Consider the following 27,885-nt stretch of genomic DNA (forward strand, 5'->3'; position numbering starts at 1 on the left):
TGACTGAGTTTTGTACTTTGTAATTATTCAGTGGTAAAGGCGTGTGAGCTGCTGAAAGCCGGACACTTCTCAGCTGAAAGCACCCAGTTTCTTTTTTTTTTTTTTTAATTTTTATTTATTTATGATAGTCACACACAGAGAGAGAGAGAGGCAGAGACACAGGCAGAGGGAGAAGCAGGCTCCATGCACCCGGAGCCTGACATGGGATTCGATCCTGGGTCTCCAGGATCGCGCCCTGGGCCAAAGGCAGGCGCCAAACCGCTGTGCCACCCAGGGATCCCAAGCACCCAGTTTCTATCGGACCCACTTCTCCCTGCTTAGGTGCTTTGGGAAAATCGTACAACCTGCCCGTGCTTCCCCTCGCTCTTCTGTGCAGCAAGGCCAGCATCCAGCTGTCATGCGTGTGGTCCATAGAGGCTGCCACTGGACCCATAGAGAAGGGCCAGCCCTCCCAAATGGGGTGCAAGGATCAGCTGCATTGTTACTGTTATGATTGAAGGTTCTTTTCCACTGAAGCCGGGTATGAATAACTGCTGTGATCATTGTGATGCAAGAGATTATGAGTTTGCCTTAGAGCTTTAGCTCACGTGGAAGAACTGGACTCTTGGGGAGTCTTCTCCCCGTGTGTGTGTGTGTGTGTGTGTGTGTGTGTGTGTTACCCGATGCAGCTTCACCCAAGGATGTTCCTGAATTTCTGTCATGTGACAAGTCTGGACTTTGATTGTCATATAGCTAAGAGTTCATTTGGGGAAATTTAGTGGGATCTTTTGATGACAATCAGCACAGTCTTTTGAAGAAGCGAAGGTGACAGAGAGCAGGTGTGGAGAGGAGGGGGGCTGGTGTTCCAGCCAGCGACAAGCGGCGTGGAGTGGGGGTTGGCTGCAGTGGCTGGCGGCTCCGCTGTCCTCCCCCCCTTAGAGCAGGGGAACAGTGTGTCATGTTACAACCTAAGGCAGAACCTGAACACTTCTGGAAAACTTCCTGTTTCACATTTTCCCTGGGGCAAAAAATCCATTTGAGTGCTTCAAATGCTTTGTCATTCTGCATCAGCTAGAGTAGAAAAAAAAGATTTTCTTTAAATCTAAAAACCTGCCTTTATTTAATCACCAGAGATGGTGACCTCGGTAAGATTTTGGGACGCTTTGTTACCGAACTCCTGGGGCAGTTTGCATGAGGGTCAGAGCAGACATGCACCTTGTCTGTTATGGGGTAGGTTTGGAACTCATAGCATGATGTAGGTATTTATGTGCACCCCTAGGATAGAGCTTGTGTTTAGGTGTGTGCACACAGACCTAAAATTACAATCCATGCAGTGACAGCTATTGCTGTTTGTTCCTGCAAATCCACAGCCCAATCAGGAGGCACATGGGCAGCATAGTTAAAGCCGTACTGACCAACGTTTGGGTGTGCTAAGTATACAACAGATTTCATCTCACGCATCCCACGGCTTGGTCTGACCCAAGGCTGGGTGAACGGAATCACCCAATGTCCCGGGCTGTGCTGGAACCTGGGGAGCCATGGCTTTGTCCGGGCCTCTCTTAAATATATCACATTTCTGCCTTTCAAACCCTGATCTCCAAGTAACAGGTGAAAGATTTCTGGCAAGTGTTTGAAAAAGAGCCCCAGAATGATGGCAGCCCCAGAAGAATGTCCTCTGACTCATAAGGAGAGGCCTGGAGCCCCCAGCGGCACGGATTATAGCTGCTCACCTCAAGTCCTGGGCCAAGGGAGGGTCGGGGAGGATGGACAGGAGACAGGAGCCTCACCTCTGGCCTCCTCGGAGGGCAAAGGCCCCTCTCCTTCCCACTCGTCCCCCTCCACTCAGTGCCTCCACCCCCTCTGTAGCTCCCCCACGTGACCCCAAGCCCCCTCACTTTCACTTCCCCTTCTTGCCCGGAGCCCTGTGCTCCCACACTTTCCTTACTCACACACTTTCCTTCACCCGCTGCCCTCTTCATCCCTGCTTTCTTGCAGAGTCAGAGCTTTCGGAATTCAGGCCAAGCACGTCGGGCTTCGTGCTGTTTTGCTGGTTTGGGATTTTGCCACCTTATCAGGAAAGGACGTGCAGAGGCCTGATATTTGACAGGGTGGCCCCCGAGCCAGACCTTGCCCAGCCCGCATTCGTACCCTGATTTTGGACCCTCGGTGTGGGCATCGATGGGCGAGGTGCTACGTGGCGTTTTGTCAGCTGTGTTCCGACGGGGGAACAGGGCTGTGCTTTCTGAGTGAGCTCTCGGCCCCCAGAGGCTTCCCCGCAGACCTCCAGGAAGGCGCCGCGGCTCCCCCTGCTCCTGCCAGCAGCGCAGGCCTCGGTTCCTTACGCGGAATCAGGCTGCGGGGACACGCGCGTGCTGGCACTCGGAGCACATGCTTATAAGAAGGTACAGCCGAGTGGCGCCCTAAGCACCCCGATACCTACCAGACACCTCTAACTCCTGGGAAGCCCACCCCACCCAAACCTGCGGTCTTGCGCCCGGCAACCCCAGCCTCCCGCTCGCCCTGACCAAAGCTCCCGGAGCCTCCTGGATGCCTTAGTTCCCCACCCTCGGGTGAACCATCGGGCTGGCTCTGCTCCTCTTGCTCTGCCCTGCTGCCACCCCAGGCCATCACCCATTTGTCCTGCTTAGGCGAGGACACACACATCCTCCCAGACCTCCCTCTGTCCACATAAGTGACCAATCCTCAGTGCAATCGTCAGAGCGATCCTTTGAGGCTCTCTTCTGCCGACCCTAAAGATTTTCCTCACTTCTCTAAGGGTAGCAACCCCCTGACAGGTGCCATGGCTCTGTATGGTCTGGTCCCTGGGGGTGCTGACCTCCCCCGGTACCCCTCTGTGGCTCCCAGCTAGGCTCCAAGCCAGCTCCTTGAGCGTTCAGCAGACTCCCATCCTCTCTCTGCTCTAGCTGTTCCCTCTTGCCAGAACATTCTTCCTCTGATTCCTTGGCTAACTTCCTTACCTTGTCATGAGTTGGCTCACATCTGCCCTTCTAGTGGGCTCCCACTAGAACTTCCACTTGATCCCAAACCCTACGTTCCCAGTCCCCCTTTGCACACTCTGCTTGCTGCTTTCCACAGCACTTAGCACTTTGGCGTGCTCTAGAATTTGCTCGATCGTGCACCGCTGCCTTGTGTGTCGCTGCTGTGGGATGTAAGCTCCATGAGGGTGCAGATGCTCTTCTGAATCACTGGTAAATTGAAAATGACTGGAATAGCTCTTGACCCAGAATAAGTTCTGAGGAAATACATGTGCACTATGGCCTATATGTGTTCTTATCCCCAAAAACATTGCTTGTGCTTAACATAAAAAAGATTTTCAGAATGACGTCATGACTTTCCTTGTTTGGGTTATTTACCACAACCTGGGGCTTTCCAGCACTGGTCTTGGGGTGTTTATTTTCAGACTTGGCTGGATTTCTCTGTTCTGACACTGAGGTCTCTTTGTTACTGAACTCAGCTAGAAACTTCTTACAGAATCCTGGAGGAAGCCAGGTTTCTGCTGCCTGCCACTGTTGCCATCGAGTCAAAACATATGTTAGAATACATCCTGTGACCTCTGTGTTTATATACTTTAAAACTTGGTCTGGCTGGGATGTTGGCTGTATCCATCTCCCCAGCTGGATACCACAGATCAGACTGTGAAGTGTCATGGGAATTTATGGTCAGGTGCATCGGACTTGAGACATTGTGAACTCATGGAATTGTCTCCCTTGTCATGAAGCTCTTTCCAGCAACACAGGTCTGAACAGAGCTCCAGAAGCACAGCAGACCCCTCCTGTGCATTCCTGAGTCCTGGGGAAGGTGGTTCATCGGGCTCTCACCCCCACCCCACAAATGTCTTCTTTGCAAATTCAAACCACTGAGTGAAGCTTACCACGACCTCCTTCACAGACTTGTTCATCCTCTTGTCTGAGGGCTGCTGGTGCTGAGCCTCAGAGGAGGAAATTCTCATTGTTCAAGTCGGCTGTGTCTTATCAGAATCTCTTAGAATCCCATTTTGGGGAGTGATGTTCCAAACTATCTGCACTTACTGGCTTGTAACTGCTGCATCTCTCCCATGTAGAGCTCTGCCTTGCAGAACTAGGGGGGTTTGTCACACAAAAGAAGCCAGTGGGCGCTGCCTCAGTGTGTGTCAGGAGGCTGTCTTCAGCAACGCGGCTGGGTGTGCGGGCGCACCTCTGATTTCACACCTTCTGCCGAGCCTGCAGGTTGATGGGCTTTGTTCAGCTCCTCCAGTCTATTTTAATCCATTTGTCACACCCTGACGTGTTGGGCTGAACTTTTTCCTGTTCCCTCCTATTAGCAAATAAATGATTTCTGGATTCTGTTGCTCTAAATGTGACATCTCTTTTTCCTGACTCTTGGCGTCGGAGAAAGCGTGTGTTTCCAGCAAGAGGGGTTTGGGGCCCTGGGATCTCCAGACATCACATTGTACAGAATTAAGTGCACAGTGTCCTTTGGAAGGGTTAGCTGAGCCTCAGCAAGAGGTTCCCCCATGTGCAAGGGAGTTTAACGTGTGACACATGGGGTGCAGGGCTTCATTCTGGAACGGCAGTGCTCCCACTAGTCTCAGCTTTTCTGTGTTACCTTCTAAGGGGTTTGACTCATCTTTGGAACAATGAAGTTCTGGGTGCCTGGGTGGCTTATTCGGTCACGCGTCTGCCTTCAGCTCAGGTCATGATCCCAGGGTCCTGGGATGGATCACGGTGTTGGGATCCCTGCTCAGTGAGGAGCCTGTTTCTCCCTCTCCTCCCCTCACTCATGCTCTTTCAAATAAATAAATAAAACCTTAAGCAAACAAACAAACAAACAATGAAGTTCTTATGGGCATCTATTTTCAGGAATAACAATGCAGCAAAGGAAGAGAGGGTGGAGAGATCACGGGGAGGGGGTGGAGGGTGGGAGGGGTAAGCCATTCACCAGCCAAGGGGGATAGGCACTCCACAGGTGGTAGGGCCTTTCTCCCAAGCCTGCTTTTTGCTCACTTGCAGAGGTGGTGTTAATCCTCTTCAGCGGTGGCTGGTGGGAACAGGCATTGGGTGTATATAAGGTGACTTACAAACCGGAAAAATAAAAATAGTAGTATAATCGTAATTGTGAGTTTCTAATAGTTTTGGGGTGATCATTTTGCTCCCCTCCCTGACACATCTAGCTCCCCTTCAAGCCTCCCCTGAGTCTGTAAGCAGCTTCCCACTCGTACCACAACCTGAGATGTTGTCCTTAACTCTCCTCCCTCCCACACCCGTCTGTGGGCAAGTCCTGGCTGTGCCTCCTACCTACACAGCATCTTCCAGCATCAGTCCTGGGCTGGGAGCCCATCCTCGCCTACCTGACTTCCCCGAACCTTCCTTTTGAGCTTCCTAACACTGATTGGCCCCATGACCAGCCGCACTCTGCTCTGTAGTCAGGTGCTCTTTCTAAAGTAGGAGTCAGACCCTCATTGGCCATCCTCCTTAACCACCACTACCCCGCCCCCAACAAACAGATCAGACATCCTTCTCTTGGCTTTGCCCATGGGGCCTCTGGTCCAGTCTCTGCTGCCTTGGCTCGAAAGCCCCCACACAGCCGCCCGCTCAGAGGGTTCATCCCCAGGTGCTCCTTGTCACCTAGGCCTCCACCCTGGCCATGCACGGACTAGCTCTTGCACACCGAAATGCACTGAAGGGCCCAAGGGCATTCTGCACAGAGGAGGGGGAGCCCAGAAGAACCATCACACAAAGACGATGGGCAGCTGGTCCCAGGAGACTCCAGTCTCCCTTTGTCTTTCTCTCCCTCATCCAAAAGGAAACATTACCTTCTGGGCCCCAGGCACAGTGCTCTTTGTGAGGATGCAGAAAGGGCATGGTCACTATTCAGAAGCTGCTCACAGTGCTAAAACCTGCACGATCAGCAGGTAGCCTTCTCAGTTATAGGTGAGAAGTATCCCGAACATCTGACAGAGGGCTCCAGAGGCAAGTGAGGAGGAGGCTTTGGGCTGGCTGCCGGGGAGGGGAAAGAGGGGCAAGAGAGGCGGGGAGCCCACAGGTGAAGGCGATGAACCCGTGAAGGAAAGGCATCGGGAGCAGAGAAGCAGAATACTGGCTGAGTGTAAAGGCCCGTGGGGACATGCAGGTACCTGTGGCACAAGTCTCTGGAGACCCAGACCATGTAGAAGAGAAATAGGAGTTGTATTCGCTAATGTACTTCCTGGAGACAGATAGACAAATAGGAGCAATTCCATATGAATGCTGATGGCAGGCTCATTCAGTCAGACTCCTTCCTTCCCTGAACATTGCATGCTGTACAGGGACCAGCGCTAACGGGCTGTGTCGGACTCGTACTCAGTACACCTTCTGCGCTGCTTGTGCTAAGCAAGATCTGCACATAGCAGACTACAGAAATCACTCCTTCACACTGTCGTGCTGTTCAGATGAGAGACTCTGTGTTGGGAACAAGGAATATGAACATGTAAAACAACCCAGGGGTTATTTGAGTTTCCAGAGGCCTGGTGTGAGAAATATCCTCAATAGGTGAGAACTGAGAGGGTGGTAAGGCAGATGAGATGGACCCCCAAAACTGCAGGAGAAGGTATTCACCAAGGATAGAGAATGTCCCTGATGGAGAGTAAACACAGCAGCCGAACACTTGATGAAAATGAGTGCCGTGTCCAAATACCAGTGGTGTTCTTAGGGGAGGATGGAGCTGTCATGAGTTATATTTGCATTTTAGGGTCTTTTCCCTCTTGTGCCTCCCTCCAGAGAGGAGCAAGAGAACTCTCTTTGAGTGATTTCTCACATCTCTTGGGGACTGCTAAGCCCATAGGTGCCTCCCACTTCCCAAATGTTCTGGGATAATGGGACCAGGGCACAACCTGGGCACTGGGACTCAGTGCCGTGGGATTCTGACATGCTCTAATGAGAACCACTGTCTCCAGCAGATCAGCTGCTGCGCCAACCTTCAGAAGTTCCCTGAGAATCCTAAAGAAAACTCCAGCTTGTTGAATTGATTCTCAGATAAGACCTTCTGACCTGAAAATGTATTTACATTTTACAAGATTTTTGGGAGTTTGCAAATTTTCCTCCAGAACAAGGTAAAGTCAGGCAGGGCACATATTTTGCTGTGTGGAAACAACCCTAGAGGATGGATGTAACATTTCTCTAGGGCCATGGTCAAAAGTGTTTGGCACATCACAGAAATTCAAACCAACCTGAGTCCTCAGAGCTACCACACAAGGTTGCCTTTCCTGTCATTTCTATCAAGAAGGAAATGAACAGAATGCAGAGACTGCTAAATTCTGGAATGTCCTAACACGAGACATCAGGGAGGCTCAGACCCAGCGAGCTCTCAATGCTATACCATCTTTCTCCATCAAGTTGCTTTCCACTGGGCACATTTTCAGTGCAGTGGCCAGGATTTGCTCAGGAGGGGCTCTGTCTGAAACATCTCTGTGAGATTTCTAGAACTTTCAATCCTCCCACATCTGTCGTTTTACAAATCCCACTGTAGTGTCCAGAAGCTCTTCCAGAGAGGCATCTTGAGCTTGCCTTCCAGGCTTTCTCCTCTCCGTAGTCTTGGAGGAAAGGAATTCCAAAGAGAAGGGGACAGAGAAGCTGGTGAAAGAGGAAATGAAGACATATTCCTGAGGCTTTTGGGAAAAGAAGTGAGGACACCATGGGACCAACTTGGAGGGGATGAAAGACTCTTGCGGGCAAAGGACCGAAGGGCCCATGCAAGTGCCAGATACTTTCTCATATGTCACATCAATAAGTGTAGTGATGTTGGGACGCCTGGGTGGCTCAGGGGTTGAGCATCTGCCTTTGGCTCAGGGCGTGATCCCGGGGTCTGGGGATTGAGTCCCACATTGGGCTCCCTGTGAGGAGTCTGCTTCACCCTTTGCCTATGTCTCTGCCTCTCTCTCTGTGTCTCTCATGAATAAATAAATAAAATCTTTAAAAAATATATTTAAAAATAAGTGTAGTTATTAATAGCAACCTAGATCATTATATGACTATATCATATACTATATTATATGTGATTTTCTATATAAATGTTATGTAAAGTGCTATATATTATTTCATATGCTATATAATTAAATTACCTAATCCTACATCTTTTATATCTGAGTGGCCATGTTGGCACTCATCTAGAAACAGGGTAAGTCTTATGTTTAGATAGGTCACCTTGAGTGTATATTAACATTTAAGTTTTTCGTATAAAAGAAAAGTTTTTATTATAAAAAACTTACAAGTTTTCCATATAAAGACCTGAACATATGAATAATTGAAAGAAAATGAAGTAGTTTGTCAGGTAAAAGGAGTATATGTGGGCAGATGCGTAGATTTAAGTTAATGTGAAGAACCACATGCCATAAAATAAAATTCATAGAAAGTGAATGGCCCTAAAGCTGTATTTGCTTTTGAGCTTAAATTGCCAAAAAGTAAAATACAGAGCAAAGATATATCAGGCAAGCAAATGATAGCTTTTCATATCAACACTGTATTTGAGACACTTAGTAAAAAATTGATCATATCTAAAAATATACTCAAAATGGATTAAAAGACCTAAATGTGAGACCTGAAACCATAAAAATCCTAGAGGAGAGCACAGCCAGTATCTTCTCTGACATCCACTATAGTAACATTTTTCTAGACATGTCTCTTGAGGCAAGGGAGATAAAAGCAAAAATAAACGATCGGTACTTCATCAAAATAAAAAGTTTCTGCACAGCTAAGGAAACAATCAACAACACTAAAAAGGCTATCTAGTGAATGGGAGAAGATATTCGCAAATGATATATCCAGTAAAGGCCTGTATCCCAAATACATGAAGAACTGATACAACTCAACACCAAAAACCAGATAGCCCATTTAAAAATGGGCAGAAGACATGAACTTACACCATTATTTATTAAAGAAGACATCCAGATGGCCAACAGATGCATGAAAAGATGCTCACCATCACTCATGATTGGGGAAATGAACATGAAAAGTACATGAGGTATCACCTCAGACCTGTCAGAATGGCTAAAATAAAAAAAACACAAGAAACAACAAGTGTTGGCGAGGATGTGGAGAAAAAGGAACCCTCTTGCATTGTTGGGAGGTATGCAAATTTGTGCAGCCACTGTGAAAGATAGTATGGAAGTTGCTTAAAAAGTTAAAAATAGAATTACCCTATAACCCAAGAAATGCACTACTGGGTATTTACCCTACAAATACAAAACACTAATTCAAAGGAATGCATGTACCTCTTTTTATTGCAGCATTATTTACGATTGCTAAACTATGGAAGCAGCCCTGCTGTTCATCGATAAATGAATGGATAAAGAAGTGAAGAAGTGAAAAAAATAAAAAATAAAAATAAAAAATAAAAAAAAAAGAAGTGAAGAAGTGGTAGGTAAATAGATGATAGATAGATAGATAGATAGATAATTACCCAGCCATAAAAAAAAAAAAGAACTAAATCTTGCCATTTGCAACAACATGGATAGAGCTAGAGAATGTAATGCTAAGTGAAATAAATCAGTCAAATACTGTATAACTTTATTCAGATGTGGAATTTAAGAAATATAACAAATGAGCGAGGGGAAAAAAAGAGAGACAAATCAAGAAATAGACTCTTAACTATAGAGAACACACTGATGGTCATCAGAAGGGAGGTGGGTGGTTCGTGTGTGTGGGGGGGTGAAATAGGGGATGGGGATTAAGGAGTGCACTTATCATGATGAAATAAATAAATAACATGATAAAAAATTTGATCATATCTTAGGCCATAAGGTTGAATAAGTTTCAAAATTAAGAAAATGTACAGGGTATATCCTTTAACACAATGTAATAAAATTAGAAACTAAATCCAGAAGTGAAGGCAAACAGAAACATCACTAAAAAACTATGTATTGATCCTTGATGATAGAAACCCAGAGGTATATATAACCAGAAAGGTAGTAACACCAAATGAATAAGAATCCATCGTACAAATATGAAATTGACTGTAGAAGAAATGAAAAATCAAATGAGATGAGTAACCATAGAAGAACCAAGGCAGTTTCTAAACATGAAAGGGGCCACACCCAGGAAATTCCTAAGCATGTACTTTCAAGCCTCAAAGAACAGAAAATTGTTTAAATCATTGCAAAAATTAAAGAATGAAGAAAACCCTCTATTCCTTTTACAGAAGGCAGCAAATACAGAAAAGAAACTCCAGATTTCCAGGAAACATATGAAAAGATACATAGCCTCACAAGTAATTAAAGAAATGGAAATGAATAGATACCATTTCAAAATTAAAACATTTGCAACAATAAGAAAAATCAGATAATGCAAAGAGCTAGCTAGCCATTCACACACTCCTGATGAGAGGGGTTTTAAAAAAATTATTTATTTATTTATTTATTTATTTATTTATTTATTTATTCATGAAAGACACACAGAGAGAGGCATAGGCAGAAGGAGAAGCAGGCTCCTCACAGGGAGCCTGATGTGGGACTCGAACTCTGGACCCGAGATCACGCCCTGAGCCAAAGGCAGATGCTCAACCGCTGAGCCACCCAGGCAACCCCCAATGAATGTTTAAACTTGTAAAAACCAATTTAATGAACAATTTGGTAATAGATGGTAAAGTTTGACATGTATATAACATATCGTCACAGGTTGATGCAACTCTACAGAAGATTTTGGCAATATCTGGACACACTTTTGGTTTTCACATCTTGGGGAGCTATACAAGCATCTCCTGAGCAGTGTCACAGGGTTCAACAAAACACCCTGTGTTCCACAGGATGATCTCAAACAAAGAATTATCAGACCTGACCCAAAATGTCAGCAGTCCCAAGGTCAAGAAACTGTGGCATAGGGAAACCTACATATATGTGCATTAAAAACAAACAAACAAACAAACAAACAAACAAAAAACATGTGCGTGGTCTTCACTGACACATTTTCAAAACTGTCAAGTGATTAAAAAAATTAATTACTGCATTTAAGGAAATGAATTAATAAGTCAGGTATGGTCATGGTGGAGTATTTTAAGACAATTTAGAAAAGTGAACCTAAACTACATGTAAGAATAGATCTTATAAATCTACACTTGAGGGAACAGAACAATTTGGTAAATGATACAATGTAAGTAATATTTATATAATTTTAAATACTAGCATTACCTATTTTATAGATGTATACATTTATAATTTTTTAAAATTAAAATAGACTGAAAAGATAGATACAAAATGATTGTGCTTTATTTCATCTAATAAGGAAGTAAAATAATGTATAGATGTGGGATTTTTACTTTATCTTTGAAATTTGTTAAAAACAGTGATCAGAAGTAAATATGTTGCTTTTTCACATTGTTGGAGAATGATGCATTGGCTGTCTTTATGTTCTTCTATAAAACTTTTCTCATTGTCAAAAATTTATAGAAAAATTAGTAACACATCAAAAGATATGCCAACACAAGAAAAGTGTAGACAGTTACCTGATTTGTCAATATAGAGGCATAAATAAAACAGTAGCAAATAGAATCTAGCAGTCCATTAAAAGATACTCACTGATCAATATTAGGAACTTTAATTATTAGTATACATCACATCAATAAGAAAAAAGCAAAAAATCAATTGGCCATTTTAGAAAGTACCAAAATACAAGAATAATTAACTCCTAAATCTGTTTTTTGTTTGTTTTTGTTTTTATTAAAGATTTCATTTATGTATTTGAGAGAGCGAGTGCATGAGCGGGAAGGAGGGGCAGAGGGAGACGGATAAGCAGGGTCCCCACTGAGCATGGAGCCCGATGTGGGGCTCAATCCTAGGACCCCAAGATCGTGATCTGAGCATGGAAGACACTTAACCGAATGAGCCACCAGGCACCCCTTGTTTGCTTTTAAAGGAATTACTGGGGGATCCCTGGGTGGCGCAGCGGTTTAGCGCCTGCCTTTGGCCCAGGGCGCGATCCTGGAGACCCGGGATCGAATCCCACGTTGGGCTCCCGGTGCATGGAGCCTGCTTCTCCCTCTGCCTGTGTCTCTGCCTCTCTCTCTCTCTCTCTCTCTCTCTCTCTCTCTCTCTCTGTGTGTGTGTGTGTGTGTCTCATGAATAAATAAATAAAATCTTTAAAAAAAAATAAAAAAAAAATAAAGGAATTACTGGGATAAACACCTTGTTGGTATTAACCTGTGCAATATGAGGCTTTTTTTTTGTTTTGTTTTTGTTTTAAGATTTTACTTGTTTATTCCAGAAAGAGGGAGAAAAAGTGGGAGTTGGAGTAGAGGGAGAGGGACAAACAGACTCCAAGCTGAGCGCAAGGCCCAACTCAGGGCTCCATCTCACAACCCCAAGATCATGGCCTGAGCCAAAACTAAGAGCCAGGTGCTCAACTGACTGAGCCACCCAGGCATCCCCCAAATCTATTTTTTTTCAAGTAGGATGAAAGGAGTCTTCCACATGAACATGAATACAAACTTATCTTAAGTCTTAAGTGAACATCATGTTTAGTTGTGAGATAAATTCAGACATTTTTTAGCATTGATCCTAAAGTTGGAATCATTGTGATATAGGAAGAAAATAGAAAGGAATAAACGTTATCAAGAAGGATTAGACAAAATCACCATTATTTATAAAGCAGATGATTGTCCACCTAGAAAATCCAGTAAATCAATGGCAAAGCATTTTTTTATAATGGTATATTTCAGTAAAGTTTTGAATTACAAAACAAATTATGTGACAGTAGAAAGATGGCATGTATACGAGCCATCACCACTGAGCCTAGACAAGCGGAGACACTGCAGGTCTTTGAACAGTGCTGCTGAGGTATGAAATACCTGTGCATGCGATGGACCTAACGAAGATATTCACAAACAGAAAGCAGTCATGAGAGCGGGGATTTCTGACTCCCAGGGCTCCAGCCATAGCCGACTCACACTGACACACACATACACATCTCCTCTTTCATCTGAGCATCTCTGTTTTAGCTGTTTTATGTACTAAAATTACTGAAGATTCGAAGTTTTCATGGTGGAAGCAATTTTAAAACCATTGCTCTCAGGCATTCCAGCCTGCCTAAAAAATTATTTATCCATATGTCTGGCTTCTCCTGTCCACACTAACCTCCTACTGGTTCCCACCTAGTCCACTATCCTCCAGTGAGATCACGCATCATGAATCTGGTCCGACACGTTGAATAAGTAGAATGAATTAATACCTCTCCACACCCTTCCTTTTGTGTGGATTCCTCTCCACCTAGAAAACATTTTCATTCTAGAGGTTCATCTTGGAGTACCTCTGTCCTTTAAAGCTTTACCTGACTCCCTCCTCTGTCCTTTGTAGTCACAGGTGGCCTGTCCATCTTCCTGTGTCCAGCGTGCTCTGGGCACAGCTCTAATGTGGAACCCACCATGGTCTATATGTGGTGTTTCTATGCATTGCTGTCTTCATTCAGAAAGCCAGTATCCTAGGATTTGAGGCCATGACTTAATCAACTTAATGCCCTAGACCCTGGCACCATCATTAGCACATAGGAGTTGTGGGATAACATGGATAAATACATAAGCCTTGTTATATGTATGAGCCCACATGTGCGTGTGTAAAAACCTCTAGTTTTGCTTCGATGAGTCTACAGGTGAATTTCATTTTATTTATTCTGTTTGAGACTTTGTCAAGCAGCAGATGCCTTTATTTTACCGAACTTGAAAAACTGTTCGAAATTTGAAGTTATTGGCCTTACCCCTGCAAATGTTCTCTTTTCCTCCTTTTTTCCCTCTTCTTTTTTTCCTAGAACTCATTGAGGTACCTGCTATTCCTTCTTTGTTTCCACCCCAACTTCTTTTATATATTTTCCATCTCCATCTCTCTGTGGTTCATTCTGGATGATTTCTCTACCCCTTTCTTAGAGTTTACTAACCCGTTTTGAGCAGTGATTAATGTAATATTTAACGCATGCATTGCATTTTAATTTCAATGACCTTTTTTCCATTTCTAAGAGTTCTTTGTTCTTTTTCACATCTGCTTTTTCTTAAATATTATTTCTTGTTCTCATATTGTATTTCCAGTTCTTTTAGTTGTTTTAATCATGCTCATTATACCATACATAACCAATCATTACATTATCTGCAGATCTCAAGATTCTACTAGTGCTACTTATTATGTCTGCCCAGAGAGGATTATTTCTCTGTGTCTTTGTCCTTTGGGGTGTGATTTGGTGTCCTGCCGTGGCCAAGCTGGGAGAATCTTGAGTAGCCTGAATGGAGGGTGAGCCCAGTAGGGACATTTGATGTCCTTTTGCTTTGGTGAAATGCTCCAGGAGGGGTTCCAGCCTGGGACCATTTTTATGTTAATTCTTTAGTTAAAATATACTAAGGGCACATGGAGTCTAAATTTAAACCTCTAAAACCAAGGGAAGGCTGGCTGTAATTATGATTTCTCTGAGGGGAGACATTTGCCCACCCAGAATCTACCCAGATAAATTTCCCTGGGGCCTATCTGTAGGCAGATATTTTATGGTGTCCTTCCCACCGAGGTAGGAGCCTTGTGATTGTCTGGCTTTATATAATTTCTAAGGCCAACAAAGTGTTCTCCTTCCCCACGTGGACCTTAGCTCCCTGGTTGATAGAATAAGTCAGAGTTGCCCCTAACCCAGAGATTAAGATCACAGTCTCCTTTGGATGGCCCAGGGATGGTTCCTTATGCAGTGGGATTCAGCTCTCCCTTCAAGAGACAAGGTCCACACGGTCCCAGAAGTTTACTAAGCAAGCTTTGCTAATGATATATTTCCTGCTTAAAGAAGTGAAGAGATTATGTTTATCTTCACTATAAATCCAGTGTAAATTGTGGTCTTAGGCTATTTTAAGGTAGATCAGCTACCTGTATTTGTAGATTAGGTCACATTGGTAAGTGTGTGTCCATGTGCGTGCATGTGTGGGTAATTAAGCATCTTTACATCCACACACAGGACATGGATGTCACTATATTTGATTACAGCTAGATATTTTGACAAGTTCTAAACACTTCTGTGCTTATTTGGGGAATATTATTTTTAAAAGAGCTAATCCAGAGCCTTAGCTTTTAGATAGGTTAGATTAATCTAACCTTTTATCTGAAATAATATGTGTGTGTGTGTGTGTGTGTGTGTGTGTGTGAGAGAGAGAGAGAGAGAGAGAGGAGAGATATCCAGGCACAAAATCGTTTGTCCTAGGCATGCTTGCAATATCTCACCTGTTTAAATATTTCATGGTAAACAGAACATCATGCAATGATGACTGATTTTATTTCTCAATTGTCTCTTACACCACATGCATTAGCTTGTTAAAATAGTCTACATGCTGTACCCATAAACCCTCACCATGAAATTGCTGCTGACTAATAACCTCTGTAAAATACATTAATAATCAAAAGATACCCTAAACACAGTGAGCAGGGGACACCTGCAAGTGATTGAGGAGTTAGGGTAACAAAGTTCTGATACCACACTGAGTAGCTCTTCACAGAGAACCCCTTAAGAATAAAACAAACCTGAGTGTTTTGGCTGGTGTTGCACAGTAGACCACTCCGACTTATATTTCAGAGGAAGGATTACTTGCAATATGTTTTGCTAAACTTGGGCCACCTTCCTGGCATGTTTCTGTAATAGGGACAGTGGGCTGGGAAGCACTGAGCTTCCCCGGAGATCAGGTCCTGGACAAGCCTGCTGATGGTACCTGGTGAATGGTTCTGGTGGGATTTACAGGAGGGAGCCCATTTCAAGAAGCAGCCAGGAAGATAAGTCTTTGGGAGTCAGTGCAGGAAATCAGACCCAGGGAGGGATTGAAATCCTGCCCTCCACTTGAGTCCCTGCTTCCTGTCTCTCCCTGTTCAGAAAGAGTCCTGGAGAGGAGTCTTACGAGATGTCATAAAATCACCTTGAAAAGATGAGCTATGAAAATGCATAAAGGAGCCAAAAAATAGACATTCACCACCATTTGTTCTTTTGTTTTCTTAAAGAATGTTCCCCCAACATTGCTTAATGGTGAGAAATGTCCTTTTTTTTTTTTTTTTTTTTTTTTTTTATTACAATAGGAAAAACTCACCTCAGCAATGGAAGTTGAAATTAATTCAGAATTAACATTGTCATGTTTACTGCGTTGGGTACTACAAACACGTTCTCCTCCTTGTTGCAAAGAAAATTAATTTTGTTTAATTACTTTGACTATTTGGAAATATCTATAAGCCAGTTTTATTGTGCATACTTATAACAATCTATTTTGTGGCTTAATTGGCACAAATACACCATGTTTTGAGTCTGCGGCATACCCAGTTCTGCACTTCTTCAGAATACCAGAGAGGCCAACAGGTCTGCATTTCATGGAAGATTCTTTGGTTTACTTCTTCTTTGATTAGCAATTGGGTTTCTATATTCTAATTTGTTGTTTAAATAGTAACTCTGTTATTTGATTATTGTTTCTCTGTCTTGTACCCTGTAATTATTATTGCAGGCACATTTCCTCTAAGTATCTGCATTACTTCTAAGTTCACCTCCCTTAGACAGGGATTTGTGTGATGTTTGAAGAATCCCCAAGATCATAAAGCCTTTTAGACAATATGCTGATGAGAGTGAGTGCATTTACAGAATTGTTAACATTTTATTCTGTTACTCATTGAAATGCATATCTAGAGTTTCTGATCAAGCCAGTTGATTGAAGCAGGCACCGGCATTTTAGTATTTTTAAAAAATTGACCTTTTTAAATATCAGTGTGCTTTCTCAGAATTAATGATTAGATATTCATTGCTATAAGATATATTGCTATTCTATGTAATATATAACACATTATCATATTATCATAATTTTGTCTTAACATGTCTGTCTCCCCTGCTGACTTGTGTGATGTCTCTGGCTAAATACTGCATCTCGTTCATCTTTCAACTCTCAAGAATCACAATTCCTGGCACATGTAGAAACTCAGTATTTCATTTATTTGACTGAAGCCTTACTATCTTATATTAGCAATTTATAATAACAAAGAAATGACATGTTGCCTATCACGAGCATATAGTTTGTTGTTCAAACTGTCTATAAAGCTCCTCTGATTCACTCAAGCAGCATGGACCTCATGTGACATGATCACCTCTATTAGAATAATTTTCATAGTCTATATTTTTGTTTAAAATCTTCCCTATTAGTGAGGTATGAGAAGGTGGGAACCTTGTTTAATGAGGCCTGGGGCCAGTGTGGGGAAGCATGGTTGGCATTAAATTAAACATTTTGAGATACAGTGAATGAAATGATCAATGAAGGACACTTGGCTTATTTGCTGTGAGAATAAGAATGTCCATCCAAGAAAGAAATGAATATTCTGGCCCCAAAGAGGAAAACATGCAAACATGTTTATGAATACCCATGGTTCAGACATAAACTCCATATTCTTAGCACCCTACACCAAGGCAAATCCAATGCTGGTTGGTACAATGTTCCCTTTCAAAATCTGCTTTACCGACAAGAATATTATTTAGTAGGACCACATCATAATATGCAGTGGTCGCTGAAGTGCAAAATAACTAACCTATGAAACCCCATGGCAATTTCCTGATCTAGGTCATTATACAGATGAGGTACAGTTGTTTAAATGTAATATCATGAACCTTTTAAATGCCGTGCATAATCTGACTTTTTTTTTAAATTTTTTAATTTATTTATGATAGTCACACACAGAGAGAGAGAGAGAGGCGGAGACATAGGCAGAGAGAGAAGCAGGCTCCATGCACCAGGAGCCCGATATGGGATTCGATCCCGGGTCTCCAGGATCGCGCCCTGGGCCAAAGGCAGGCACTAAACCGCTGCGCCACCCAGGGATCCCATAATCTGACATTTTGAAGTGGATCTTATAAAAAAAATTACTAAAATGGATCCTGCGTTTTTCTTTGGCTAAAACATGTGATTGGTTTTGTTTAGTAAATATTTTCAATTTCAGAAGGAAGAGATTTCCTATTGAAAATGGAAATTAGAGGAAATTGAAAAGGATGTTTGGAATAGTTGGTGTCAGAAAATCAGCTGCGTCAAGTTCTGAGCCTGGGCAACAGACATAAAATACAACCAATGATGCAGTGTGATTCTTTGTGCTCTGCCTGCTATGGATTTCTGTTTGCTACCCTGTGACCACACAGAGAGCTCCTGCATGCACTGGTGCTCCTGGTAAAAGCACCATTGCCACAGAAGACGTGGAGAAAGAGAATACAAGGGTCAACACCCCTCTCTCTATTCTGAAACAAAACTTTCCTGAGATCATCATTTGTTTAAGCTGGAAAGGAAAAAGAAATAGGGCATGAGCAGTCATTTTTTTTTTATAATGACAACTGTGGTTTTTAACTTTACCAGTCTATTTGTATAATTTAGTCTAAGCTTCAGATTCCCTAACAAATCAGAATATCTCCTGGTTTTAACCTTTGTAATTTGAGGAGCTATTATTTTCATCAAAATTGAGATTCAGGGTTAATTCTTTGAAGTGTTTCATACCTCATATGGGCTGAAGAAAGCTGCCAGAGGGATTTCTATAAAGTTTAAAGAATCCACGGCACTGAAGAAAAAATTTTTTTAGATTTAAATTTATTTATTATTTATTTATTTGAGCATCTGCCTTTGGCTCAGGGCATGATCCCAGGGTTCTGGGATCAAGTCCCGCATCGGGCTTCCCACAGGGAGCCTGCTTCTTACTCTGCCTATGTCTCTGCCTCTCCCTCTGTATCTCTCATGAACAAATAAATAAAATCTTTTAAAAAATTAAAAAAAAATCTTCTTAAAAATCTTTAGAAAAGGCCATCAAACTAATTAAGTGAACTCTGTATATTTCTTTTTTAAAGCTGTTGTATTCTTTCCTCACTCCCATCTCCCTTCCATAGTCATACTTCTTTCCTATTACTTCTATAAGGACTTAGGGCAGTTTTTTACCTCTGATACTTTACTACATTTTGTTGCTTATACTATTTCTTTACTGAAACATCTCCCAAATAAACTCTTCACTTTCATATTTATGGATCATCATTTACTTTGGCAAAAGAATGATTGATTTTTATGACATTGATTTTTCATTGACTTTTGCCAGTTTTTGGCCAAAAGGAAACATGTAGAGCTATGCTCACTACTTATGTATCAGCCAGCTACATATAACACCTTCTAGTTACATTGAGAACCTACCAGGTATACATGGAACTGACCAGGTATATATGGAAACCTTGAGATACATGTGGAAGCTTTCAGGTGTTTCTAAAACCTACTGTATAATCAGGAATGACCTAGGGATGCCTGGGTGGCTCAGTGGTTGAGTGTCTGCTCAGGGCATGATCCTGGAGTTCTGGGATTGAGTCCCACATCAGGCTCCCTGCATGGAGACTGCTTCTCTCTCTGCCTGTGTTTCTTTCTCTCTTGCTTTGTGTGTCTCTCATGAATAAATAAATAAAATATTTTTTAAAAATCAGAAAAAAATTAAAATAAATTTTAAAAAATCAGGGATGACCTAGAATTTATGAGAATCCATGAAAAGCCTTAAGACATGCTCTTTATCCAGGAAGAATCACATGGGTGACATTTAATTTCTATTTATTAAATAAGAACTATTAAATATTTAAATATGTGAATAATTCTTGGGGAAGAATATGGGACTTCTTGGGGAAGTCCCAAGATTTGCAGTCCACAAGCTCGAGACCCAGGAAAGCTTGTTCTGGCCTGGTGCCTGGGTCTAGCTGGTCAGAAAGAGAATCCTGGTGAGAAACTGGCAAAAGGGCAGAGTAGGTCAATATTAAGTCACATGGTGGCCAGCTACAGAGGGGGGGGATAATGTGTGCAAACTATAACAAAATAAGAATAGTCTGATGGGGAAGAGTCACGTTGTGAGGAGTCTTGGAATACACGTGGGAGAGTTTATTATTTACATGAAGTGTTTATGAATTGAACATTGACATGATAGCAGTACAACTTGGGAAAATTAATCTGATAGAGGCTTGGGCACACACTCCTTTCCTTAATCCAGAATGACAACTACTTGTTAAGGATGGCCTTGCTTTTTCATGGGGATGCGTGTCCAAGCAATTTTCATAGAGTCTGATAAAGCACGACTGTGCGGGATATACACCATTTTGGGAAGTTCATCCAAACCTACAAGACTTCCCAGAGAAAGTGGGCCACCAAGAGTGATGGAAATTATCCAGAATGTTCTGTGGGGCTTGGGTATGTGTGGATTATGTTCCCAGCGGAGAAAGCAGGGTGAGTTGGGGGCCCAGAGGTGGACGGAGTGAGGTCTGTATGAGGGACCAAAGGACATTCCGTGTAGCACAAGCTCAGAGGACATGAAGAGGCTCAAAGAACAGAAGGTCTGGCACCTGGTCCTGTGACCTTTGGTGAGCCACATCGGGGAGTTAGGATTTAAGGGTTTGGGCTCAAGAAGTGAGTTCACTAAATTTATGTTTCAAAAAGAGAACTTTGCCTTTAGTGCAGAAACTAGATTGGAGGTGAGCAGGAATGGTGAGGGGGGGTGGATTTGAACCGCTGGAGACCAGATACCACAGTTCCCTGGGTGTCTGCTGGGGTGCTGCAGGCTGCAGGGAACATGGAGGAAGGGCCACCTCTTGGATACATAGTGCTCGAAGCATCTACCCAACCAAGGGAAGCTCTGCACAGTTGTAGGAGGAGGAAGAAGTTTGGGTGTAGGGAATGTTCAAATCGGTCAGAGGGAAAGAATGAAGTAGAATGGGTAATAGAAATAATTTGTTTGAGATGAAAGTAGGATTCTCTTTGGAGGCTACCAAGTTGAAAGGAGTTGTGGAGGGTGTTTGTGGGTTAGTCAGCATGGTGCTTTTTGCAGAATTAGCACTGCAGAAATGCTTGGTGTGAGGACCTGAGCAGGTCTCAGCAGAGAGCAGGACACCATGTGCTCACCAGCAGTGGACATTGGTAGAGGGTCATGTGTCTGCATTGCATTTTCTGTCATATTTTCATGTGGCAAGAGTTTTGGGGCAGGTGCCTACCTCGGTATGTAAAACACAGGATTGTGATGAAGTTCCTCCTTCGCAGCAGTGTTCTGAGCATGACCTTGCACAATGCTTTTCCATAACCATCTTCCCCGAGGAGGATTTCAGCACCTGTTCAACCTAGCATATTTATATATTTATATATTTATATATTTATATATTTATGCATCTATATATCTATGTCCTGCCTCTCCCCATGCAGAGCACCGGGGCCAGCCTGTGGGGGACTTGGTGTGAACTACAGAGAGCTCCTTCTCCACCTCTGCAGGTGCGACCCCTCTGGCCTTGGCTCCTTAAGCAGGTTCAGGAAGGCCAGACCAAGCCACACTTTCTGAGCAAAAATTTCTCTCTCTCCCCATTTCACTCATTTAAATATTGATAGTTCTCTGTAAGTGCCTCTGTGAACCGGAAAGGAAAAGTGCCCTTTCCCCTGGGCACCAGGCTCGGGGACTGGTTCCAGACTGGGATTCGAGCCCCCCGACAACTTCCCTCGGTCTCTGTGCAAGATATGGCCACTCCATCCTTTTTTTTTTTTTTTTTGGCCACTGCATCCTTGGACTTCCACCCCCTTCTCTTCAAATTAGACATCAACAATCAAGTTAGTGGGCTGTAAGCATTCACTATTTGAAAGATGGTGAGAGTTTAGTTGTTTCACCAGATGTTTTGAAGAAGTATTTTGGCTGATTAGAAAAATATGGACAAACTATTCTGGGAATGTCACAAGACCCAAAGTCTTTCTGAATGCATAAATTATTAAATGGATTCTGTTTTGTTCTGTTTTTCCTGAAGACCACTGGCAGGGTCTCCTTTTTCCAAACAAAATAGTTTGCGGTTAATATATTAATATTTTCATTGGTGGAGATTTATGTATCCGAACCTGTGGTTAATAAAAACCTTATTCATATCCCGTTGGGGAGGGGGATTTAAAATCCGTTAATACTTTCCAGATAGTTGAAAAACAATAGAGAAAAGAATTTCCTTTTCAGGAGCAAGGTGGGGGTGGGTGGACAAGAAGGGGCAGTGTACCGCCTTCACCAGTGAACCAGTAAACAGCGCTGTCTGTGTTGATGCCAGCTGTTTGCTTTTGCCTTATCTGGTTTCTGTTTACATATTAAACATCCCCAAGTAGAAGGCAGCTCTGCCTACAATAGAGAAGACATTGTTCTTTTGTACTTATAAGGGGCAGATAAACCCCTGAGCGAATCATCGTGTTTACAGTCTGTGAGCTCTGACTTGGTGAATGGGCCATGCAAGAGGCTTTAAGTAGTAGTATCTTTTATTTGTGTTCAAATCTTCATTCCCAGAGCGTCCTGGGCATGGGCAGGGGCATGGGCAGTGAGCTGGTTTGTGTCTGGTGAATGGTGATGCCCAGCAAGCACAGGCAGGGAAGCTGTGGGGTTTTTTGTTTGTTCATTAATTAATTTTATGTTGAGATATAATTGACATAGGACATTGTGTTAAGTTAAAGGTATACAACGTGTTGGCTTTATATATATATACATATATATATGTATATATATATATATTATACACACACATACACACACATACACACACCTCTATCCTGTCGCATAATTATTATTTCTTTTTTATGGTGAGAACAATTAAAATCTAGTATCTTAGCAATTGTGAAGTTTTTAAGTTATGGAGACTGTAATCCCTGTGCTGTGCCTTGCATCTCCCAGAATGTATTCATTTACTAGTTGCACTTTTGCTATTTTAATGTCCCTGACACCCAGAAGGAGGACACAGGACCTTGAAATTCCACTGTGGAGTTTTTCCGCAAACAAGTCATTGTTTGTATTTGCTATTCAGATCCTATCACCACTACCTTGAATTCCTGGTCCTCATATCAGAGTGATGCCATTGATAGTTTTTTATATAAATCTAAAGACAAAACTGCCATATGCGTGAACTCTTGCACTCCTTGGCATTTATCCTAGAAAAACAAAGACTTAACATTTATCAAAAAACCTGCATGTAAATGCTTGTAGTAGCTTTACTCTTAATAGTCCCAAACTAGAACCAACCTAGAAGTTCCTCAGATGACTAAACGGTTTGACAAACTGGTACATACGTTTATGCTACGGCATTCTACTCAGAGATAAAATGAAGCAAATCAGCGATACACACAACACACTGGATAAATTTCTGGAGAATTATGCTCTTATTTTTTGAAATTCATTTTTTTAAAGATTTTAAAAATTCATTTATTCATGATAAACAGAGAGAGGCAGAGACATAGACAGAGGGAGAAGCAGGCCCCCCGCGGGAGCCCCAGGACCGTGGGATTATGACCTGAGCCAAAGGCAGACACTCAACCACTGAGCCACCCAGGTGCCCCAAAACTCATAATTTTATAGAGATTTTTTTTCTAGTTATACATATTGTCATTGATTCTTGGAAAATAGGAGAATATGGGACAAAAAAGAAAAAAGAAGAAATACACCTTCAGTCTGCCATCTATCCCTCCGTCTTTCTACTTTGTTTTCCTGAGACTTTTTAAACTCACTCATGGAGAGAGAAAAAAAAATAGCACAGCTTCATGATTTAAAGTTATCCAAGGGAAAGTAAAATCACACATCAATCATGGAAGTTACAGAGCATGTGACAATGCTGGGGTCTGGACACTGAGCTTTGTGAAGACTGAAGACTGGTGGTTGGTTGATTCTCTATTCTGAGTCTGTGTCTTTGCCCCTGCTTTTAAATACCAGTTTAATGGGAAAATGTTTAAGTAACACATTTCACATCTATTATTTTTTTTTTAATTTTTTTAATTTTTTTTTAAATTTATTTATGATAGTCACACAGAGAGAGAGAGAGAGAGAGAGAGAGAGAGAGGCAGAGACATAGGCAGAGGGAGAAGCAGACTCCATGCACCGGGAGCCCGATGTGGGATTCGATCCCGGGTCTCCAGAATCGCACCCTGGGCCAAAGGCAGGCGCCAAACTGCTGTGCCACCCAGGGATCCCTCACATCTATTATTTTGCTCTGATTTTGCTGTGATTCATCAATTTGGGAACCTAGAAGTTACTTTTCCTAGACTTTGCCTCAAGAAGGATTGACCGTGCTTAATTAATTGCTAACATTTGGGGAGAAGAAGTGAACAGGAACACTGGTAGAGACAAGGTCTGCTGAGAAGCAATTTTTAATAAGTCTCCTTGAGGTTACCAATTCAGCCAACACTTCCAATCAACAATGTTTACTCTTTAAAAATATAACTATATAGTTGATAGCAGTGTTAGCGAAATTTCTAGAGAATTGGACTCCCTAATTTCTACATGTTTGTCCTTTCTTTGTTAATGAAACCTAAGAGCATTCAGTCAAGACTGACTTTTCTTAGCAGAAGAATACCACACTCTTCACCGAGTCTTCCAAAACACATGGGGTCTTAGATCTGTTCCTTGGTAGAGTATTTCCACTATTTTTAGCAATCAGGGTGGATGTAACTTGCCTGTCATAGAACTTAGTTTTCTGCTTTTTTGATATAATTTACCTATTAAATCAGCTTGTCCTTACCTGTTTCACAGACAATGGAGTTATATAACAAATAATCCACCTTTAAATACATGATAAAAATAAAGGTAGACTCACTTTCCTCATTGAATATCTCATTTCACGTTTTTCCTCCACCACTGAACAGAGAAACCATCATACAATTTTATTCAGTCGAGATTTGTGATGAAATAAATCTCTGACTTTGCATCATTTAATTTACTTCAGTGCAAATTATTTGCTTCTTGATAGAACTGTAAATAGAATTACCCGAAGTCCTATTGAGAGCTAAATGTGTTGTTATGACTACAGAGTTTTCATATGTACTAATGACGTTTCATAAGTTAAGGTTAAATATCGCTTAGGCACATGCACATGTGTGTCAAATATATGTGTGCGTCTGTATGTCATGCCTGGAGTATAAGCATAAAAGAGTTGAATCATACACTTCGAAATTTCTTGGTGTGAAGTGACACGATATTTCACTACAGTGTTGTAGCTCAGCGCCTGAATATTACCATCCAGCAGCAATAAGGGTCATCTAATACAACCTAATTTCTGACCCTTGAATCTCTTTTTCAGCAAACCTGTTTAAATGGCTATGTAGCCTCAACTTATCTACTAATGACAGGGAGCTTACTATCTTAAAAGCAGTGCATGGCTATCTAGAAAGTTCGTTTGTTAGAAAATGTTTTCTTATGCTGCCTTGAAACCTACCCCCTTCTAGGTTTTTATAGCATATTTGGACATATGTAAAAACCATATTATATAGCAAATTCTCAATAAAAAGTAATATTGATGATGATGATGATGATGATGATGGGACGATGATAATGACAGTATCTACAGATTTACCATTAATTAATGTAGCCTAAATTTACGTATTGCCTCTGGTCAGAGTAATGTTTGCAACAGTTAAATGCTTAGATTTTACTCACTTACGCTAAGCATGTCTTAGTAGTGTGGTGTGAATTTTGGGTTAAGATGTAGGTTTGTGTCTCTTTGACCTAGACTGTGGAATTCTTTACCTTGCCTCACCACCCAAGGCAGTGGCTTTCCCTTTAATCTTCACCACCACTGATTTCCATTATAATGTCAAATATGCTTCAACCCTGTGTCTGGGAGTTCCCTGGAGGCCCCCACCACAGTGGCAGAGACCCCTGCACAGAGACAGCATTCACTCTGCAGCATTTCCCAGATGCTTCGCTGAGTTGGGAACTACTGTGCTTCTAGCCCACCATGCAAGCCTAGGACTGATCTTCCTCCTGGAAGCTTGTAACTGAGCTAGAGGAGCCCCGGACGCACTGGACTGAGTGTGCACTGGTTGCCACTTATAGCTGGGAAGCATTCCAGAAGCTTCGGCTCCCTATGCCTTAAATGGGTGCAATGATAGGTCCTCTCTTCAAGGTCAATGTGAAAATTAACTGAAGCAGTCCTTCTAAAACATCCAGTCAAGAATGATTAGCTCCCACTGCCTTTCTCTTTGAGTAGAATTAGCCAGTGTTCCCCAATATACAGTTTTTAACATTATACAACCAACGTGTTCCTCTTCTGCTCCAAGGTAGAAGCTCCGTCTGGAGCATTCCCTCAATTTGTCAAGCTTGTCAGAACAAAATAGCAAAGATTCTTGGTTCAACAAGTGACCATATCTGATGTTTCTGACACTGGACTCTGAGTATCTCAGAGTCATCTATATGTTGCCAAACATTACTGTTCCAAGTTAAGTAGGAGTTAGAAGGAGATGAGTAAAAAAAGATTATTTGAGTAGTAAGTGTATTATTTTGAGTCATAAAAGAGATGATATAAAACACATTGAGTTCTAAGATTTCAGTACTGGGAATTCCAGGACCATTAATTATTAGGTGACAAGTTGGAAACGGATTCATCTAGGGTGGTTTTCAACCACTGTGTTGAGATTATGAGAAACCAGAGGAGTATCACTTCCACAGGGGAGTCTATAACCCATAACCTGCAATCATTGTTAGCTATTTCCAAGTGTTAGAAACATCTGGAAATGCTTGTCATGCTGCAGATATGGTCGTTAACCTTGCATTCTATTTAATTTATCATGAAAACATAGTCAAGAAGTGAGAACCAAAATCTATTCCTTTCATCTATTTATTTTAGCTGGAGAAGAACAGAAAAATGTATTTTAGAGTTTAAAATATTCTGTGTTGTTAATAGCATTTGTTACAATTTCTCAAAATGTTCCTTTATTTGAATTAGTTATTTATTTGATGAAATGTTTTATTAATGTTAGAACACACTGGCTAAAATCTGCCCAGATGAGCAAGATGTACTATTTCCAGGAAAACAATGCACTCGTATTCTACATGTACATTGAAGTCTGAGTGCAGAAACCATACCACACATAATATCTTATTGGATTCTCATAAAATCATCGTGAACTGGAAATGGAGAATTTTTAAGTCAATTTTTAATCTATTTGTACTCCATTTTACAAATGAGAAAATAAAGGTTTAAGATGTTGTCAGAAAAGGTCAAATCAGACTTGATTCTAAGTCTTCAGATGTTTGGTTATAATATTTTCTGGGCATATTTTTCAAGTATTTCTCTGTCCTTGTGTGCCATTTCATTAACAAATGGCGTCAAAGGGAAAGTGAATTATTTTAACCTCCAAAAAAATGAACTTTTAATTTTTTTTTTCTGATACTAACCTTTCCATTTTAAGATGCAATTTTGCAGATAGCAAAGAATTATACATCTAGTGATCATTCCAGACATTATTGAATAGTGGGAGAAATTTTAAATTTATATAGAAGACATTGAGTTCTATTTTGTGGGGCACAGAGTGTCATTTTCATGCCAACAAGTTTTCTGGCCACAGAGCAAAATACAACCAATCTTCAAGCATCATTCCTCCGTCCGGCAAACTGCCTTCTAAAATCCTCGATTTTGATTGGGTTTCTCTTGGCCCATTTCATATGTAACAGCCCAGTCTGCAACCACCAAGATTAATTTCACATGGCTTTGTCCATCCAGAATTTAACAGTAGTGTAAATGCCAGTTCTCACTGCTCCATCCAGCAGGCCATAGCTGCTGGAAATTCTCTACCACAAGGACACATAGATGGGGGATGGGGAAACTTAAATATTGGAAGTGGCCATAGATAGTGCTTCTCTATTGATGACTTCTTAAGAATTTTAAAAGAAACCATGGCATTTTGCCTATCTGACTCTCTGATGTTAACAAGAGCCACGTGTTCTTTGCAAAAGGTTCAGTGGCCTCTCTTGATGGAATACTTAACGCTATGCAACGATCAACAAATGCTTGGGGAAGAAAAGATGGCATCGAGGATATGAGAATCAGAAGAATTGAGAATGGTTGTGATTTGCTATCTTTAAGGCTTTTTAGTCACTAAAATTTTGTAAATTTTAGGCAAAATGCCTCTGACCATCATAGCCCAGTTCCT

General features: G+C 41.9%; 1 protein-coding gene and 1 long non-coding RNA gene across 3 annotated transcripts in view; one reads left to right on the forward strand and one right to left on the reverse strand.

Annotated features, from left to right (window-relative positions):
• Positions 1 to 27,885, forward strand: part of MYO16 (myosin XVI) — a 481,094-nt gene that overhangs the window by 229,365 nt on the left and 223,844 nt on the right. The window lies entirely within an intron of this gene.
• The window catches only part of LOC112655867 (uncharacterized), a 60,051-nt gene continuing 51,713 nt past the window's right edge, over positions 19,548 to 27,885 (reverse strand). The window contains exons 8-9 of one of the 2 annotated variants that reach the window (XR_003133924.3): positions 20,955 to 21,077; positions 19,548 to 19,702 (exon numbers count right to left, since the gene is read on the reverse strand). This is a non-coding gene — a long non-coding RNA (uncharacterized LOC112655867). Of the gene's footprint in view, positions 19,703 to 19,836; positions 21,078 to 27,885 lie in introns of those variants that run through there. The other variant, XR_007404872.1, reaches the window with a different exon arrangement.

The sequence above is a fragment of the Canis lupus genome, chromosome 22, assembly GCF_003254725.2.
Source record: "Canis lupus dingo isolate Sandy chromosome 22, ASM325472v2, whole genome shotgun sequence".
Taxonomy (NCBI): domain Eukaryota; kingdom Metazoa; phylum Chordata; class Mammalia; order Carnivora; family Canidae; genus Canis; species Canis lupus.